Genomic DNA, 17,805 nt, shown 5'->3' with positions numbered 1-17,805 from the left:
TTTAAAAAAATTTGTCAAGCCCCCCCCCCCCCCCCAAAAAGAAATGTATTTTGTAGGCATATTTTTACTTAAAGCTTTCTTGACTGCAGGAATTAATATTCTTTGGTTCGTTTGGTAAAGTCACATAGATAGAAAATTTAATAAACATTTAAATTTCAAAAAATTAGATTTTTTTTTTTTTATAAAAAACAACTCACGACGTTTTGATCGCAACACAAGCGGTCGTCATCAGGCGGAGAGAAATGGGGGGTTAGCTTGATTTGAAGCTTTCGTGACTGCAGGAATCCATATTCTTTAGTTCTTTCGGTAAAGTCACGTATGTAGGAATAAAAATAAAATAAATCACGGCGTTTCGATCGCAACACAAGCAATCTTCATCAGGTGGAACCACAGCAAGAAAATGCTGAAGTACTTCCCCCCCCCCAGCCTCACGTCCTCTTCCCCTAGCGCTCACGCAGCCCCCTTCCCCTACCCCACACGCCCCCCTTCTCTCTCACCCTTCCCTCCCCCCTTTCTTACTTATATAACCTCTTGCCAAGGCAGCTCTCGCATACTTTAGCATTTTCTTGCTGTGGTTGTTCCACCTGATGAAGATTGCTTGTGTTGAGATCGAAACGTCGTGATTTGTTTTCTTTTTATTTCTACCTACGTGACTTTACCGAAAGAACCAAAGAGTATGGAGGTAAGCTTCTAATTGCAACTGTTTTATAAAGGTTTAAAATGGGCATAGCCCAAGTGTCAGAAGGAGTGGGGACTAGAGCTGCGGAGCAGCGTGAATGGACGAGCTAAAATTGTGAGTGGGCAGGGCACAAAAGCCGTGGATCTCATGGCGTAGTCCAAGTGTGTCAGCAGCATGGGCGGGGAAGCTAATGTTTCGATTTAAAGCTTTCGTGACTGCAGGGATTCATCTTCTTGGTTCTTTCGGTAAAGTCACATAGAAGGGAAGTAATAAAATAATAAAAATAAAACATAATAAAATAATTATCACGACGTTTCGGCCACAACGCAAGCAGCCGTCCTCAGGTTGTGGCCGAAACGTCGTGAGAATTTTTTTATTATGTTTTATTTTTATTATTTTATTACTTCCCTTCTACGTGACTTTACCGAAATAACCAAGAAGATGAAGCTAATGTTAATGTAGGAGAAGACAAACGGGGGAGAGGGAGGGGGTAGAGATAGGGGGAGAGAAAGGGGGTAGAGAGAGGGGGAGATATAGGGGGAGAGAGAGGGGGTAGAGATAGGGGAGAGACGGGGTAGAGATAGGGGAGAGACGGGAGGGGGGGGTAGAGAGAGAGGGGGGAGAGATCGGGGGAGAGAGGGGGTAGTAATAGTGGGAGAGAGAGGGGGTAGAGATAGGTGGGGAGAGAGAGGGGAATAGAGATATGGGGGAGAGAGTGGGGGGGTAGAGATGGGGGGAGAGAGAGGGGAGAGATAGGGGCAGAGAGAGGGTAGATTTAGGGGGAGAAAGAGGGGGTAGAGATGGGGGGCATTGCACCTCGCTCCACACATCCACACTGCTGACAGTGGAGGTTGACAAGAAATAACAAATCAAGTCATGACCCAAAGTGTTTAATGACATATTTCCAATGATTGTTGAGTTTATAACCGTCTTCTCAGTTGAAATTGTGTCTGTGTCTATATATGTGGATGGCTTCATGAACGAATCTTTGTTGATAGCCAGTAGACTTGCAAAGTACCATCGTTTTAGAGAAATCAATTTCGTGCGAGCCAGCCACGTAAAAATGATGATAAGCTACGGCAGAAGTATTGGCTCTACTAAGTTTCAAATCTGCCCTATGTTCACGAACACGGTCCAAGACATGTCGCTTAGTTTTCCCAATGTAACTGCTGCCGCAGATACAGCTTAGTTTTTAGACACCGGGATATTGCGTGTCAGGAATCTTGTCTTTCACAGATGCGATCAGATCACAAATTTTATGTACTGTGTTGAATCGGACCCGGATCTTGTGTTTGTTCATGATTTTGGAAATATTTGTAAATTTGTAGGCATATATGCCTATAAAAGAAATCTGGACTCTATTGTATGTATGGTGTGTAGGCATATATGCATAGAATAACGTGGCTGTAGGCCGCCAAAATTATAATACAGTGGTACCACGGAGATCGAACTTAATTCGTTCCAGAGGGCATTCGAACACCGATTTGTTCGAACACCGAATTAATTTTCCTCATAAGAATAAATGTAAATTACATTAATTGGTTCCAGACACAAGGCATTTCTCATAAAGCATTTTTACACGAAGTTTACAGTAATTGCATGCATAAAATCATACAAACAAACAAGAAACACAATAAACGTTGTGTTTGGATGAACACCAAAAAACACTAAATAAAGGAAATTTACGAAACAGTTAAGGAACAATGTTTTGCAGGTCTGCACTGGGTGAGAGCTATGCATTAACGGAGCCTCTCATACGGTAAAACCTTTGTCTGGGCAAGCGTCATGCACGCTGGCCATACGCGTCTCAGCCATACAGGTTCTTATAAGTCGCGATTTCCCGTTCGACTTCCGAATTTTGTTCGGTTTCCGGGGCAAAATATATTCGGAAATATCGTTAGAACACCGATTTGTTCGAGTTCTGGTCCGTTCGATCTCCGAGGTTCTACTGTATATGGAAAAGACTTCTCCCTTTACACTGTGGGCACCCCCATTAGCACTTGGCTCAAGATAATGATAATTCAAATTTTAAATTTTTGAGAAAACCCATCACGAAAAATGTATTAGGGGAGGCTGGAATAAAACAGATTTAACATCACAAGCCTCGGGGTTCCACAATCCAGTGGATATCTGAGTCAGTCCCAAGCCTTGATAATAAGGAGGAGGATTGGGCAAAAGGTTGCTGATATGTTGGCCATGAAGACGAGAGGAATCCAATGCACATGACGACCACAGAAGATGGATACTTGTGGAATGGTCTTGAGACATTTTTGACAACTGTTCAAGGTCTATCTAGCTACTACATCATGTAGCTTTTTAAGGTTCATATGGTGACCTTCTGTTTTAGGGAGTTTGTAACATATTCTTTTGGTAAAGTCACGTAGATAGGTTCAAAGTTGGCAACACTGCATGTGTCTTGTGGGTCACGGCCATATGAACATTTAGTTACGGAGCTCATATAAAAAATAGAAAAGCCCTTAAAAACAATAGGATTTGAATAAAGTTAGGAAGTCAGCAGAGCCAACTTTCAGTGGCAATGAATTCCACAGTCTGGAGGCCACACCAGAAAAATCCCAGTCACTCATTATACGGAGATCTGCCCATGGCACACACAACAGACAAAACTCGGAAGATCAAAGTACTGGAATATATTTGGCGAAGGAGGTCTTGTATATGCAATGTCGGTGTGCGTGCAGCACACAGTAGGAGATGAGATAGTTGCAGGAGGCACCTTTAATTTGTTACACCATTCAGGCCGTTCGCACAGGATTGCCTCCTCTTTCAACCACGTTGGCATACAGCCCGTCCGAGATGCAACCCTTACCTTGTTGCACCGAAGGCGTCGACCGAGACAGCCAACAACTGTCCGGCCGCGCAATTATTGGGCGAAGGTGGCAGCAACGAAGGTGCTGCCGCTACAAGGAGCCACGTGCCACCCATGACGGCTGCCTCCCGTTCGGGAGTTCGTGGCATCGGGAGGCGATTGGACGGCATTCTGTCATCGCTTTGAGGCAGCTTGGTTGTACGTCGGGTGGACGGAAGAGGAGGCCCTGTGAGCCCTACCAACGGCCCTCGACAACGATGCGTTAGACATTCCGGGCCTTCCCGAAAGGTGATCAGTCAACTCTCCAGCGGGCATACGCCCAAATGGCGGCAGTCTTCGACCCACCATACAACGAGCACAGGAGATTTTGGCAGTGGAAGCGAGGGGAAGCCGAGACGCCTCTCGCTTTTCGTAGTGCTCTGCTGGCTTTGGGGCAGGAGGCGTATTCCCACATTGACTGGACGGCGCTCGACTCCTTAGCAGTGGAGAGGCTGGGCCATGCGGGAGAGGCTTTCCCTGAAGGCCGACGGGATGGATTTGGCGGGAGGGGTAGCCCCTTCCGCCCTGGAGACCCACGGCCACCTGTGTGGTCAGCCGGGCCACATAGCAAGAGAGTGCCGGGGTATCAGCGGGACATCGGTAGTGCCACCGACGCCCTCCACCCTGCTGGCATCTGCTCCCCAAGCTCCACAGGATCCGAGGCTCTGATGCTGGAAAATATTCCGAGGTCGCCATGTGCGAGGAATCTGAGGCTGGAGCCCGGTCAAGTGCTGCTGATGAATCCAGGGAGGGGCCGTGCCTTTAAGGCCGTTTTCTTTTGTGTTCCTCGGAGCCCTCAAGAAGTGCACGATCCTGCCTAAGGCGGGTGACCGGCGTCGATGACCCGGTTCCCATGAGCAATGTTCCGGTGTGTGTTTGTCCCATAACACCACTACACATTTACTATTAAATATGTATTACTATTTTATTATTTGAATTATTATAAATCGTATGACAAATTTTGTGAATGAAAAACGGTATATCTATACAGACAATCTTTTGTATCCTCTTACTGCTTTCACAGTAAGTGGAATTTTTTTAAATCAACCGTTTCACTTTCTAGTGGCATCTCTTGTTGTGCTGAAATTCCATTATCATTGATCAAACATGAATATGGGAACTTTTTTCAGCTGCAAAGATTTGTTTAAAGTGTGTTCACCTGGTGCCTGTATGCAACTGATAACAGTCATCTAATTTTTATGTGCAGTTGAATATTGTCTTCTGTGATAACTTTGTAAAGGTATCTTAAGAATATTTGAAATGTATATAGCACATAAAAACATAAAGTATCCCAAAACTTTTGTGTTTCTAGCTTGACTGTTGACCGGAATCACGGTATCAACGCATGTTTTTTCCAGTAACCTGTTTGCCATTGAGTTGATCAAGTCACCACTTGAGTCTGTCAATGCATGTTTTATCGTTCATGCATTGCTATGAAGCATTTAGTACAGTGTGTGATGTCAATGGAAATCCATTAGTAAAGAAACAATGAAAACTCCAGTTAAAAATTCCCAAATATTTTTCTAAACTGTGGTAAAGCTGACTTCCTGAAAATCTTTAAAGAAAACAAAGCAGAGGGAAACAATTAAACACAGCACTTATAACTTACTTTCTTACTTCATTTTCCCAACGTGATGCAGTTTATGATGGAACAAAAGGTGCGACAAGAGGCGCGACAACGAGAGGCGCGACGACGAAAGGTGCGGCGACGAGAGGCGCGACAACAACGAGAGGCACGACGAGAGGCGCATCAAGAACGAGAGGCGCGACGACATCGAGAGGCGCGACGAGAGGCGCATCAACGAGAGGAACGGCGAGAGGCATATCAACAACGAAAGTTGCGACTACAACGAGAGGCGCGACAACAACGAGAGGGACGAGAGGCATGGCGATCGAGGGCAAGGTGTGGTGATGGAGGGCAACGAGAGGCGCGACGAGAGGCGCGACAACAACGAGAGGCACAACAACGAGAGGCACAACGAGTTGCATGGCGATGGAGGGCAAGGTAAACCCTTATACTCCTTTCTCCCTGACAAATACTGAAGTGAATGCATTATAACCTATACTTCCATTTACTCTACGTACTTGCCAGCTTCATGTTGTCAAGATAACCTGGCTGTGTGGTGCTTTGACAGCACACATAACTCAAAGTGGAAAGGATGCCAATTCTATAGCCCTTATGATATTGGTAAACCACCAGTGATTGTTAAATTGTTCTCCACCTTAAGACTATGGAAATTCCACCATAGGCTCAGGACTGCCATTGCAGATGAGTCCCACCCAATTCCTCGTATGAATGTGGAAATGCGCTTTGACTTAGACTTGTTTAGATTTTTTTGTTCAATAAAGTTCACGTGTAACCAGTCATCAATATGTCATGACTATGCAGGCGTTGCTTTGATCAAGACTGTCACAGAGGATGATGAGGGTCTCTTAATTGCTTTTCTGAGCTGGGAGCCTATGGATTTGAATTTAAGCAAAGTCAAATGCATGAATGTGAAATGACTCGAACGACAGACTACTCGGAGCCTCTTTTCTTCCGACACAGTAACAACATTTTTCGATTTAAAGCTTTCGTGACTGCAGGGATTCATATTCTTGGTTCTTTCGGTAAAGTCACGTAGAAGGGAAAAAATAAAAATAAAATATGAAAAATAATTCTCACGACGTTTCGGCCACAACGCAAGCAGCCGTCATCAGGTGAAGAACAGAGCTGTCAGAGAGACAGCGTTCTAATGAACACTGCTAAGCTTGGCAGCGTATTTTAAGCTGGGTGGGAGAAGGAATGAATTAACGACGTATACCGAGGTTCCATTGTACATCAAATCCGTGATCTGGACCCGTCTGTAAAATGTGATTCCAGACATACAGTACCCTAGCATCTACAAACTAAGTTGCCTCTGTGGTAGCAGTTACATTGGGGAAACCAAACCGCATATCTCAGACCGCATCCGTGAACACAAAGCAGACCTGAAACACGGTAGGACCAACACCTCAGCCGTGGGCTCACATGACATTGATTTCTCCAAGATGGAGGTTTTCTGCAAGCCATCTGGCTACCATGAGAGATTCGTTCATGAGGCCATCCACATATAAAAACACAGAAACAATTTCAACCAAGAAGGTGGATTCTGGCTCAGCAATCATTGGAAGAACGTGATAAACCATTTCGGGTCTTGATTGTGTTCACGTTTACGGTGACTTTCAGACCGCATTCCATTCGCTGGCATTGACTATATAGCTTTTGTATTCTCTTCACGGATCGGAGTCTTTGCTCCGCTGCATGTTTCCTGCTACCACTCTCCCACTGACATATTTCGTTGCTTCCTCTTAGTACCTTTCACGCGACGGCCAATGGTATGGTGTATAGCAGATTGTATAATAATACATAGTATACCAGTGTATTGTTTATGTAATGTAGTAACTCGGCGGGAAACGACTTCACGGGTAACACACTCTTTATTTTACCAAACTCGTTCACAGGTGACTAACACCCACTTAGTATCTCGGGTGACAAACACCCACTTAGTATCTCGGGTGACAAACACCCACTTAGTATCTCGGGTGACAAACACCCACTTAGTATCTCGGGTGACAAACACCCACTTAGCTACCCTGGCGACTAACGCCCACTGAGCTACTCGGGTGACCAACACCCACTTAGCTACCCTGGCGACTAACGCCCACTGAGCTACTCGGGTGACCAACACCCACTTAGCTACTCGGCGACTAACGCCCACTGAGCTACTCGGGTGACCAACACCCACTTAGCTACTCGGCGACTAACGCCCCTGAGCTACTCGGGTGACCAACACCCACTTAGCTACCCTGGCGACTAACGCCCACTGAGCTACTCGGGACACTCCCTGCCCGGGGTGTCCGTCTTGACTGTGGGTCCCCAGCCCGACCCACGTGGGCGTCGGACCCCGGGTCCCACAGTCTCGCCTCCGAGCCACACAGGGCCCCGGTCCCTACAAGGACGGCGGGACTAGGGGTCTCGGGGCACTAGGTCTTCAGCTCCGTCTTCTGGTCTTCAACTGGGTAACTCTCCCCGAGTGCTCTCGCGCGTCCCCCTTTATACCCCACCTGCGGACGTCGCTGCGAGCACCCATCCTATTCGACCAATCACTGGGCGCTGGCTACGATCCTGTTTTCCCACATCTCAGCGTGCCTCACCACCCACGCCGCGCCGCCCCGTCATCTGTCACTCCCGGCGCGCGCGTCCACACCACGCCCACAACGCGTGCCCAACCCCGCACCCCGCGCCGCCCCGTGATCCATCACTGTCACAGTCGGCGCACGTCAACACCACCACTACATCACCCCCTACCACATAGCTCGCAGCCGACCCGGCTGCTATAAAAATATACAAACCCCCCTGTGTGCCCCGTAACACAACACAACAACAACGCGAACACTACCATCCGCAACCATCAACCAATGCCACCGCGACAATAGAACACTATATACAATCCGGCGAGTGACAATAGCAATGTGTATGCAGAAAGAAAAATAAATGGAAATTTTTTTTTTTTTTTTTTTTTCTCTCTCTCTCTCGACTCGTGCAGCGTCCCATTCTTTCCGAGCGTCCCTACAACGGGACATTACCCCGGCAGAGGGGAACACAGGGCGAGCTCGGTGTCGAAAAAAATGTCTTCATGAAAATTGTTGTGCCCTAGCCCGAGTCCGCCTTGCCGGTCCGTTGTACGGCACCAGACGCGGTTGAACGTCCGGTGGTGCCGGCAGTTCAGGAAGACAATGGCCAGGCATCGAGGACCCGTGCGTGCCGCGGGGTTCAGGTTCCCGACGGTCAGCAGCCGTCAAGCCCGAGGCACCTGGGGGTGGGTCAGGTGGAGACACGTGAGGATCAGCCTGCGACACCTCCCTCCCCGAGTCGACGGTCACATCACACGCCCGGTCGTTACGGCACAGAACGGGGTCACACGGTGCCGCATAGGGCTTCAGTCGGGAGGGGTGCACGTACCAACGGCGTTTTTCCCATTTAATCTGTATACTCTGGGGTCGTGCAACCCGCACAATTTCCACCGGTCCCCTCCAAGGTCTCAACAATTTGGGGGACGTAGCCAACGGTGCATGTGGACAATGCAGCCAGGCCTTATCGCCTATTTTCCAATCATGCGTATGCACCCTCCGCCCATGCAATCTCTCGTTCGCGATTTGCCGAGACCGCGAATTCAACCTCGCCGCCTCCCGCGCTTCAGTCAATTTGGCGATATTAAATTTGATGTGGTCTGCCAATTTTGATTTTGCACGTGGCTGGGAAATCCCCAGTTGGACGTCCATGGCCGGATCGGCCTCCCGCCCATACATAAGAAAAAATGGGGAAAACCCCGTCGCCGCATGAGGGGCCATTCGATAGGCCGCGAGTACCCCCGGCACCTGTAGGTCCCAATCAACCTGATCGTCGCAGACCTGTTGGCACAACATAGACGTAATCGTCCTGTTCAGACGCTCAACCATCCCGTCAGTCTGCGGGTGGTAGGGGGAAGTACGCACTTTCTTTGTACCCAACAGGTCGCACACCTCGCGCAACAAAACGCTCGAAAAATTATTTCCTTGATCCGTCAGCAAGCGTTCGGGGGCGCCCTTGTCCAAAACATAACCCTGGACGAAGGCGTCCGCCACCGCTGCAGCCGACTGGTTGGCGAGTGGCCATGCCATGGGCCATCGGGTGAAGTATTCTACGCCAACCAGCAGGAACCTATTTCCCCTTGGTGTAGCAGGAAAGGGCCCCAAGATGTCCAACGCAACCAATTCGTTTATGCGCGAAACTTGAATGGATTGCAGCGGTGGATTAGCTGCCAATGGTGGCGGTTTTCTTTTGGCGCACCCTACGCATCCCTTAAGAATATTCGCCACGTCGTTACCCATCCCCGGCCAATAATAGTCTCGCTGGATTAGGGCGAGCGTTTTGTGAAAACCCAGATGCATGAGCCGTTCATGAGCTGCCAGAACGACCCTACCCCGCATAGCAACAGGCACAACGAGCACGTGACGCCGGGACATGTTGTCCCACTTCATCAAAAGGCCCTGTCTGCACACCCAGGAACCGACCCGCGCATCCCCTACCTCGGGAGCGCCAACTTTTCGACGTAGCGTAAGTAGGGAGCTGTCGGACATTTGGAGACGGCCCCACTCAATGAGGGGCAACGACAACAGCGAATCCCTCCCCGTGGGGGCGTCGACTCCCGGGGTGTCAGTGGCGGCGAGCGCAACTCCCGGGGTGTCGGCGACCGGGGGTTTGCACCGCACCGATCCCAACAAATATGTGCAGTCCGTGCACGGTGGCAACCGCGACAAGGCGTCCGCATTTGAGTGTCGCAATCCCTTGCGGTAAATCGTCGTGAATTGGTAGTCCTGAAGGACCTCCAACCATCGGGACAATTGGCCCGATGGCTGTGCCACACGCATTGCGTATTGTAGAGCCGCATGGTCCGTACGGACCGTAAAATGACGGCCGTAAAGATACGGCCTGAATTGCTGTGTAAAAAACACAATCGCTAACAATTCACGACGAGTCACGCAATAGCGCTGTTCGGCGGGGGAAAGAACTCTACTACCGTAGGCGACCACCCGTTCAACCCCCCCGACCACCTGTGAGAGCACCCCCCCGATACCCGTGTTGCTGGCATCTGTGTCCAGCAAAAACGGTTGTGTGAAATCGGGGTAACACAAGGGGGGAGCCTGCACCAAGGCGTCACGAAGGGAGCAGAACGCAGCCTCCTCCGCCCCCTAGTGAAACCGCACACCCTTAGCCGTCAAAGCGTGCAGGGGCCTGGCTATGGTGGCAAACTGCTTGACAAAACGACGGTAATAGGAGGCGAAACCAATAAAACTGCGAACCTCCGTGACCGAGGTTGGCGTTGGCCATGAGCTGACGCAGTGCGTCTTAGCAGGGTCCGTCGAGATCCCTGAACGACTCACGATATGGCCCAAATACCTGACTGATTCCCGAAGCAGAAAACATTTAGCCGGTTTAAATTTAAGCTTAGCGGAACGCATCCTGAGGAACACCGCTCTCAGTCGCTGGAGGTGCTCCTCAAAAGTCCGACTGAAGACGATGATATCGTCGAGATAAATCAAACAGGTATCCCATTGGAGGCCCGACAAAACCAATTCCATGAGTCTCTGGAACGTGGCGGGAGCGGAATGTAAGCCCATGGGCAAACGGTTGAATTCAAATAGGCCACCAGGTGTCCGGAAAGCGGTTTTAGGTTTAGACTCGTTATCGAGTGGCAATTGCCAAAATCCGGAAAGCAGATCGAGTGTGGAAAAAAACTGTGCTCCCGCCAAGGCATCCAGCGACTCATCCATCCTGGGGAGCGGATACGCATCCGCCATCGAGATTTTGTTTAAGCGGCGGAAATCGACACAAAACCGCAAGGACCCGTCGTGTTTTTTAACTAGGACAATAGGAGCACCCCACGGACTAGAAGAGGGCGAAATGATATCGGCCGCCAACATATCATTAACCGCCGATTGCACATGCTCCTTCTCGGCTGGGCTGAGCCGGAAGGGATTCTGATGAATAGGGGCCGCGTCCCCTGTAGCTATGTGGTGGCGCAACAGGTCCGTGCAGCCGATATCGTATTTATGTTTGCTGAACACGTCAGCAAACTCGAGTAGCAAACCCCTCAATGCTCCCAATTGCACTTTGGACAAGTTAGCAGAACCGGCACACAACGAGTCCAACCACTCTGTCCCCTCATCACTTGGAGGATGCGACTCGACAGTGAAATCTGCTTGAGCCACGAGCCGTTCCTCAACGGGTAGCGGCGCGGCGTGAGCCAGCACCGTTCCCTGCGCAATTACGGCCGGCCGCGACCCCGTATTCAGGACCATTACGAACGGCTCACTGTCCCCTCTCACCATGGTCTGAGCAACCGCTAAGTCGAGGCCCCTTCTGGCCCTGTTAGACGGCCCCAACAGCACCCCCTGTGCCTCCGCACCCACCTCGAGTGGTTTCCTCAACCGAAGGGGTACCAACATTTGCGATCCCGGGGGCACCCGTACAGTCTGAGTTGCCAGCGCCTGCACCGTCGCACAAACCGTGCGTATTTTGGTAGGGCTCGTCAAGAACGCAACCCGCCGACCTGACGGAAGCTCAATGCAGGCCTGATCTATGAGAATTTTGATGGGCATTTTGGACAAAAAGTCCGTACCTAGCAAACAGGGAACGGCCAGCGATGATGATACAAAAATAGGGCCCGCCAATTTGATGTCACCAATGCAAATAGTCGCCCGAATCTGGCCGATGATCCCCAGGGATCCCCCATTCGCCGCATAAAATGGCACGTCCACTGGCAGAAGGGGTCTACTTTGGATGGGAAGAATGTTATAAATAAGGTCCGAGATGATAGTGGCCGACGCACCCGTGTCCACAAGCACCCGGACCTCAACCCCGTCAATAAACCCCGTTACCACGGACGACCCGGCCGACGCAGCCACTATCCTGTGGGCCAATTCGGACCACTCGACTGCTTGCGGGCCGTGTACGGACCCCCCTCGCCGAAGTGAACCCCCGGCACCCAGCCGCGAACCCCCCACCGCCAAGCGGCGACCCGAATGTGCCGTGTTTGTGGACCGAGCGTGTGAGGTGCCGCGACTTGCCGGGTTTTGTTGGGATGACTTGTGGGCCTGGTCGTCGTCCCGACGTGGTCCTGTGGCGCGCTGACGCGGGGCCCGGCACCCGGCTGCGACGTGACCCCGAAGGCCGCAGTTGTAGCAGACGACGAGGGACGTCGTAGGTTTCGGTTGCTCCAGCTTGCGGGATGAACGTGTGGGCGAACGACCTCCCGTTCTCCACTCCCCCGGACGCGATGCAGCGAAGGCCTGCTCCTGATCCGCAGCTGGCTGAGGTTCGGCGATCGTGGCGGCCAGTGCCCCGTTCCCCGCCCATTTGCAGACGACCCCCGGCTTGCGTTTGAGGACCTCGTACGCGTGAATGCTCGTGGCGATCGCCAGGGAGCAGATATCCATTTCGTCCGCCACATTGATGGGGACCCCCAACTCGTGGGCCAACGCCAGCAGCTGCTCCGTCACCATGGCGTCCTTCCCCTCCTTGTCCATGCGGGGAAAAGCTGCGTCCGCCAAGGCGAGCAGTGCCGTGCGATAGGCGAGCGTCGTTTCTCCAGCCACCTTCCGCCGATCGTAGAACTGGTGGCGACAGGTGGAGGGCAGTCCGAACACCTTCGCCATCAGGTGTAGTGTGGCCTGGAGCGTAGAGCGGGACGACCTTGCAGCAGATGTGAAGGCTGCAAGCGCGTCGTCGTCGAGCATCGCTGGCAACGCACGCAGGGCAGTGGTGTCGGACCACCCCGACATTTCCTGATGAGCGAGGAACCTTCGTTGGAAGGCTCCCCAGTCGCCCCCATCCGCCTTGAACGCCGACAGCGCGGGCAATCTTTGCTGGAGGACCCGATCGTCGTCGACGTCGGAGAGATTTTCCCGCGCTCCGCTGTAGTTGTGTAAAATGTCGGCTCGGTCGTCAGGCGCAAAATGGAGAGCTCCGGCGCGCGCTGATGACGTGGGCTGCGCTGAGCGGAGGTCTCCGGCCACGTGGTGTCCGTGCTTCCCGCCAATCGATGGCGGCCCCTCAAAAACGGCGGCAACTTCCAGACTTTTGGCGCGAAGCGCCTTTTGGCGGGATCCCTCCAACGTCGCTTTCTCCAGCAACCCCGCAGCCGTTTTTTCGCTCGCCGGAACGGAGATGTCCGCCAAGACAGCGGCGGCGGCGAGTAGCAACTCCGGCAACCGGGAGTGTGCGTCTTGGAGGCTGGTGTCGGAGGCGAGCGGAGCGTCGGCCATCACCGCGAAGTGCTGCATCGGCGGCAACTCCTCGTCCTCTCCTCCCGAGGTTGGTGTCCCCGGTACGCCGTCGTCGTCCCGACCTCGCTCGTGGGTACGGGTAGTCTTCCTCGTGTCCATTCTTCTTGAAGACAAGTTTACTTCTGACGCCAGTTGTAATGTAGTAACTCGGCGGGAGACGACTTCACGGGTAACACACTCTTTATTTTACCAAACTCGTTCACAGGTGACTAACACCCACTTAGTATCTCGGGTGACAAACACCCACTTAGTATCTCGGGTGACAAACACCCACTTAGTATCTCGGGTGACAAACACCCACTTAGCTACCCTGGCGACTAACGCCCACTGAGCTACTCGGGTGACCAACACCCACTTAGCTACCCTGGCGACTAACGCCCACTGAGCTACTCGGGTGACCAACACCCACTTAGCTACTCGGCGACTAACGCCCACTGAGCTACTCGGGTGACCAACACCCACTTAGCTACTCGGCGACTAACGCCCCTGAGCTACTCGGGTGACCAACACCCACTTAGCTACCCTGGCGACTAACGCCCACTGAGCTACTCGGGACACTCCCTGCCCGGGGTGTCCGTCTTGACTGTGGGTCCCCAGCCCGACCCACGTGGGCGTCGGACCCCGGGTCCCACAGTCTCGCCTCCGAGCCACACAGGGCCCCGGTCCCTACAAGGACGGCGGGACTAGGGGTCTCGGGGCACTAGGTCTTCAGCTCCGTCTTCTGGTCTTCAACTGGGTAACTCTCCCCGAGTGCTCTCGCGCGTCCCCCTTTATACCCCACCTGCGGACGTCGCTGCGAGCACCCATCCTATTCGACCAATCACTGGGCGCTGGCTACGATCCTGTTTTCCCACATCTCAGCGTGCCTCACCACCCACGCCGCGCCGCCCCGTCATCTGTCACTCCCGGCGCGCGCGTCCACACCACGCCCACAACGCGTGCCCAACCCCGCACCCCGCGCCGCCCCGTGATCCATCACTGTCACATATAATGTATAAGGTAATATATCGTATCTTTATTATATAGTGGATATACAGCAGGGTGGTATACAGTAGGGTGTGTAGAATATTACATAGTGTAATATTACAATGTATAGTCTAAGGTATAGGGTAGTGTATAGTAACGCAGTGTATAATTCAATGTTGGGGTTTGTCTATGGCAGTGTATAGTACAGTGTATAGTCGTGTGATGTAGAAACAAGTTTAGCTGGAGGCATATCAATATAAGGCATAATGATAGAGCTTATAAGGGGCTGTGTATACGATATTATACAGTGTAGTTTAGATTGGAAGGTATAATATTGTAATGTTTAGTAGTCTAATTTATAGCATAGTTGTAACGCAGCTGAGGACAGAGTAGCGCACCGTGGTTGTTTCTCTCCCCCCCCTCCTCCGTTCCGAGCATAGATGGACTCGTCCGTCTGAACAACGCTCGCCGCTTTCCGTGGCGCTAACGTTAAAGAAAAAAACCACCATTTTTTTCGACATAGAAGTGTAATGTATAATGACTTATTGTTAGTACCCATTGGTTTTTTCGGTAAAGTCACGTATGTAGGAATAAAATAAAAATAAAATTTAAATAAATAAAATTTAATTAAAATAAATCACGACGTTTCGAACGCAACACAAGCGTTCATCATCAGGTGGAAAAGGGTGAAACATATAGCGAGGGAACACACAGGGGAACACCACGTACATAGCACATAAGATTGCAAACTTAATTAGTGATATAAATTATAGCACAGAGAACGGCAAACTGCACATATACAAGAAGATGGGAGACGAGAAACTCAACAGACCTTAGAAGCATAATGTGATGCAAACTAGTCGGCCAACAACACAGTTAGACACTAACCTGGTTGACCACGTACAGTGAGGGAAAAAAAGTATTTGATCCGCTGCTGATTTGTACGTTTGCCCACTACAAAGAAATGATCAGTCTTTAATTTTAATGGTAGATTTATTTGAACAGTGAGAGACAGAATAACAACAACAAAATCCAGAAAAACGCATGTCAAAAATGTTATCAATTGATTTGCATTTTAATGAGGGAAATAAGTACTTGACCCCCTCTCAATCAGAAAGATTTCTGGCTCCCAGGTGTCTTTTATACTGGTAACAAACTGAGATTAGAAGCACTCCCTTTAAGAGGGTGCTCCTAATCTCAGCTCGTTACCTGTATAAAAGACACATGTTCACAGAAGCAATCAATCAATCAGATTCCAAACTCTCCACCATGGCCAAGACCAAAGAGCTCTCCAAGGATGTCAGGGACAAGATTGTAAACCTATACAAGGCTGGAATGGACTACAAGACCATCGCCAAGCAGCTTGGTGAGAAGGTGACAACAGTTGGTGCGATTATTCGCAAATGGAAGAAACATAAAAGAACTGTCAATCTCCCTCGGCCTGGGGCTCCATGCAAGATCTCACCTCGTGGAGTTGCAATGATCATGCGAATGGTGAGGAATCAGCCCAGAACTACACGGGAGGATCTTGTCAATGATCTCAAAGCAGCTGGGACCATAGTCACCAAGAAAACAGTTGGTAACACACTACGCCATGAAGGACTGACATCCTGCAGTGCCCGCAAGGTCCCCCTGCTCAAGAAAGCACATATACATGCCCGTCTGAAGTTTGCCAATGAACATCTGAATGTTTCAGAGGACAACTGGGTGAAAGTGTTGTGGTCAGATGAGACCAAAATGGAGCTCTTTGGCATCAACTCAACTCGCCGTGTTTGGAGGAGGAATGCTGCCTATGACCCCAATAACACCATCCCCACCGTCAAACATGGAGGTGGAAACATTATGCTTTGGAGGTGTTTTTCTGCTAAGGGGCCAGGACAACTTCACTGCATCAAAGGGATGATGGACGGGGCCATGTACCGTCAAATCTTGGGTGAGAACCTCCTTCCTTCAGCCAGGGCATTGAAAATTGGTCGTGGATGGGTATTCCAGCATGACAATGACCCAAAACACACGGCCAAGGCAACAAAGGAGTGGCTCAAGAAGAAGCACATTAAGGTCCTGTAGTGGCCTAGCCAGTCTCCAGACCTTAATCCCATAGAAAATCTGCGGAGGGAGCTGAAGGTTCGAGTTGCCAAACGTCAGCCTCGAAACCTTAATGACTTGGAGAAGATCTGCAAAGAGGAGTTGGACAAAATCCCTCCTGAGATGTGTGCAAACCTGGTGGCCAACAACAAGAAACGTCTGACCTCTGTGATTGCCAAAAAGGGTTTTGCCATCAAGTACTAAGTCATGTTTTGCAGAGGGGTCAAATACTTATTTCCCTCATTAAGATGCAAATCAATTTATAACATTTTTGACATGCGTTTTTCTGGATTTTTTGTTATTCTGTCTCTCACTGTTCAAATAAACCTACCATTAAAATTATAGACTGATCATTTCTTTGTCAGTGGCCAAACGTACAAAATCAGCAGGGGATCATATACTTTTTTCCCTCGCTGTATTTCAAAAGACTGCTATCTCTTGCGTTCATCATCTGGGCTGAACAAGCCAACGTAAAACGGAGGACAAGGACTCGTGAACAGACACGAGGTACATATACAGATAAGACACACAGGGAAATATATATATTTTTGGGCAGCCCAGAGGGATCACCAGAGCAACACCACACCAAGAGACATACACACATGCAGAGGCACGCACAGAAAGACGCCCGGATGAATAACGTACAGGGACTTATATTGGGTGTAGCGGTGGGGGGGGAGGGGCGAAGCGAGAGCAACAAAACTCCTCTGTGTTCCCTCGCTATATGTTCACCCTTTTCCCCCTGATGATGAACGCTTGTGTTGCGTTCGAAACGTCGTGATTTATTTTAATTACATTTTATTTAAATTTTATTTCTACATACGTGACTTTACCGAAGAAATTTTTAGTATCATTTCTGCAGTCACGAAAGCTTAAATCCTAGATTATTCTATGTGTTGCACACTCGAGATGAAGGACGTGGGCAGGTGCTCCAAATCGAGGGCAAGCATATTTATTTATTGTGGTTCATATGAATCTTGGGAAGAACAGCACCGTCACTCTGTAATATGCAACAGCGCGTGTTACAGGCAGCAATCCTTGCGAGACGCCATTAACCATGTGGCTGGTTTACACGTGCGGTTATTCATTAACCCTTTCTCTTAAACCCAATTCTACTGCTGATAAACCATCTTTGTCTTTGACAATCACATTTGCACAAAACTATTCGAATATTACTTTAATCCTAAGCTGTATGTCTGTCTATACCATCCACTTCTATCGGTATCTTACACCCATTATATGTACTGTATGTGTACAGTATACGTACTGTATATCACCATTGTACAGCTTACTACTTTACATGTGTTCTATGCTCAATAGCATTGCAAGTAGTCATACTCTGGGTACATGGGCATGGTTATAG

The 17,805-nt window shown here is 50.1% G+C and overlaps 1 long non-coding RNA gene across 1 annotated transcript in view; it reads left to right on the top strand.

Annotated features, from left to right (window-relative positions):
- The window catches only part of LOC144951898 (uncharacterized), a 225,137-nt gene that overhangs the window by 944 nt on the left and 206,388 nt on the right, over positions 1-17,805 (top strand). The gene's annotated exons all lie outside the window — the stretch shown is intronic.

The sequence above is a fragment of the Lampetra fluviatilis genome, chromosome 3 (assembly GCF_964198595.1).
Source record: "Lampetra fluviatilis chromosome 3, kcLamFluv1.1, whole genome shotgun sequence".
Classification (NCBI taxonomy): domain Eukaryota; kingdom Metazoa; phylum Chordata; class Hyperoartia; order Petromyzontiformes; family Petromyzontidae; genus Lampetra; species Lampetra fluviatilis.
The sequence above is the reverse complement of the archived record's forward strand: the minus strand, read 5'-3'. Positions and strand labels throughout refer to the sequence as shown.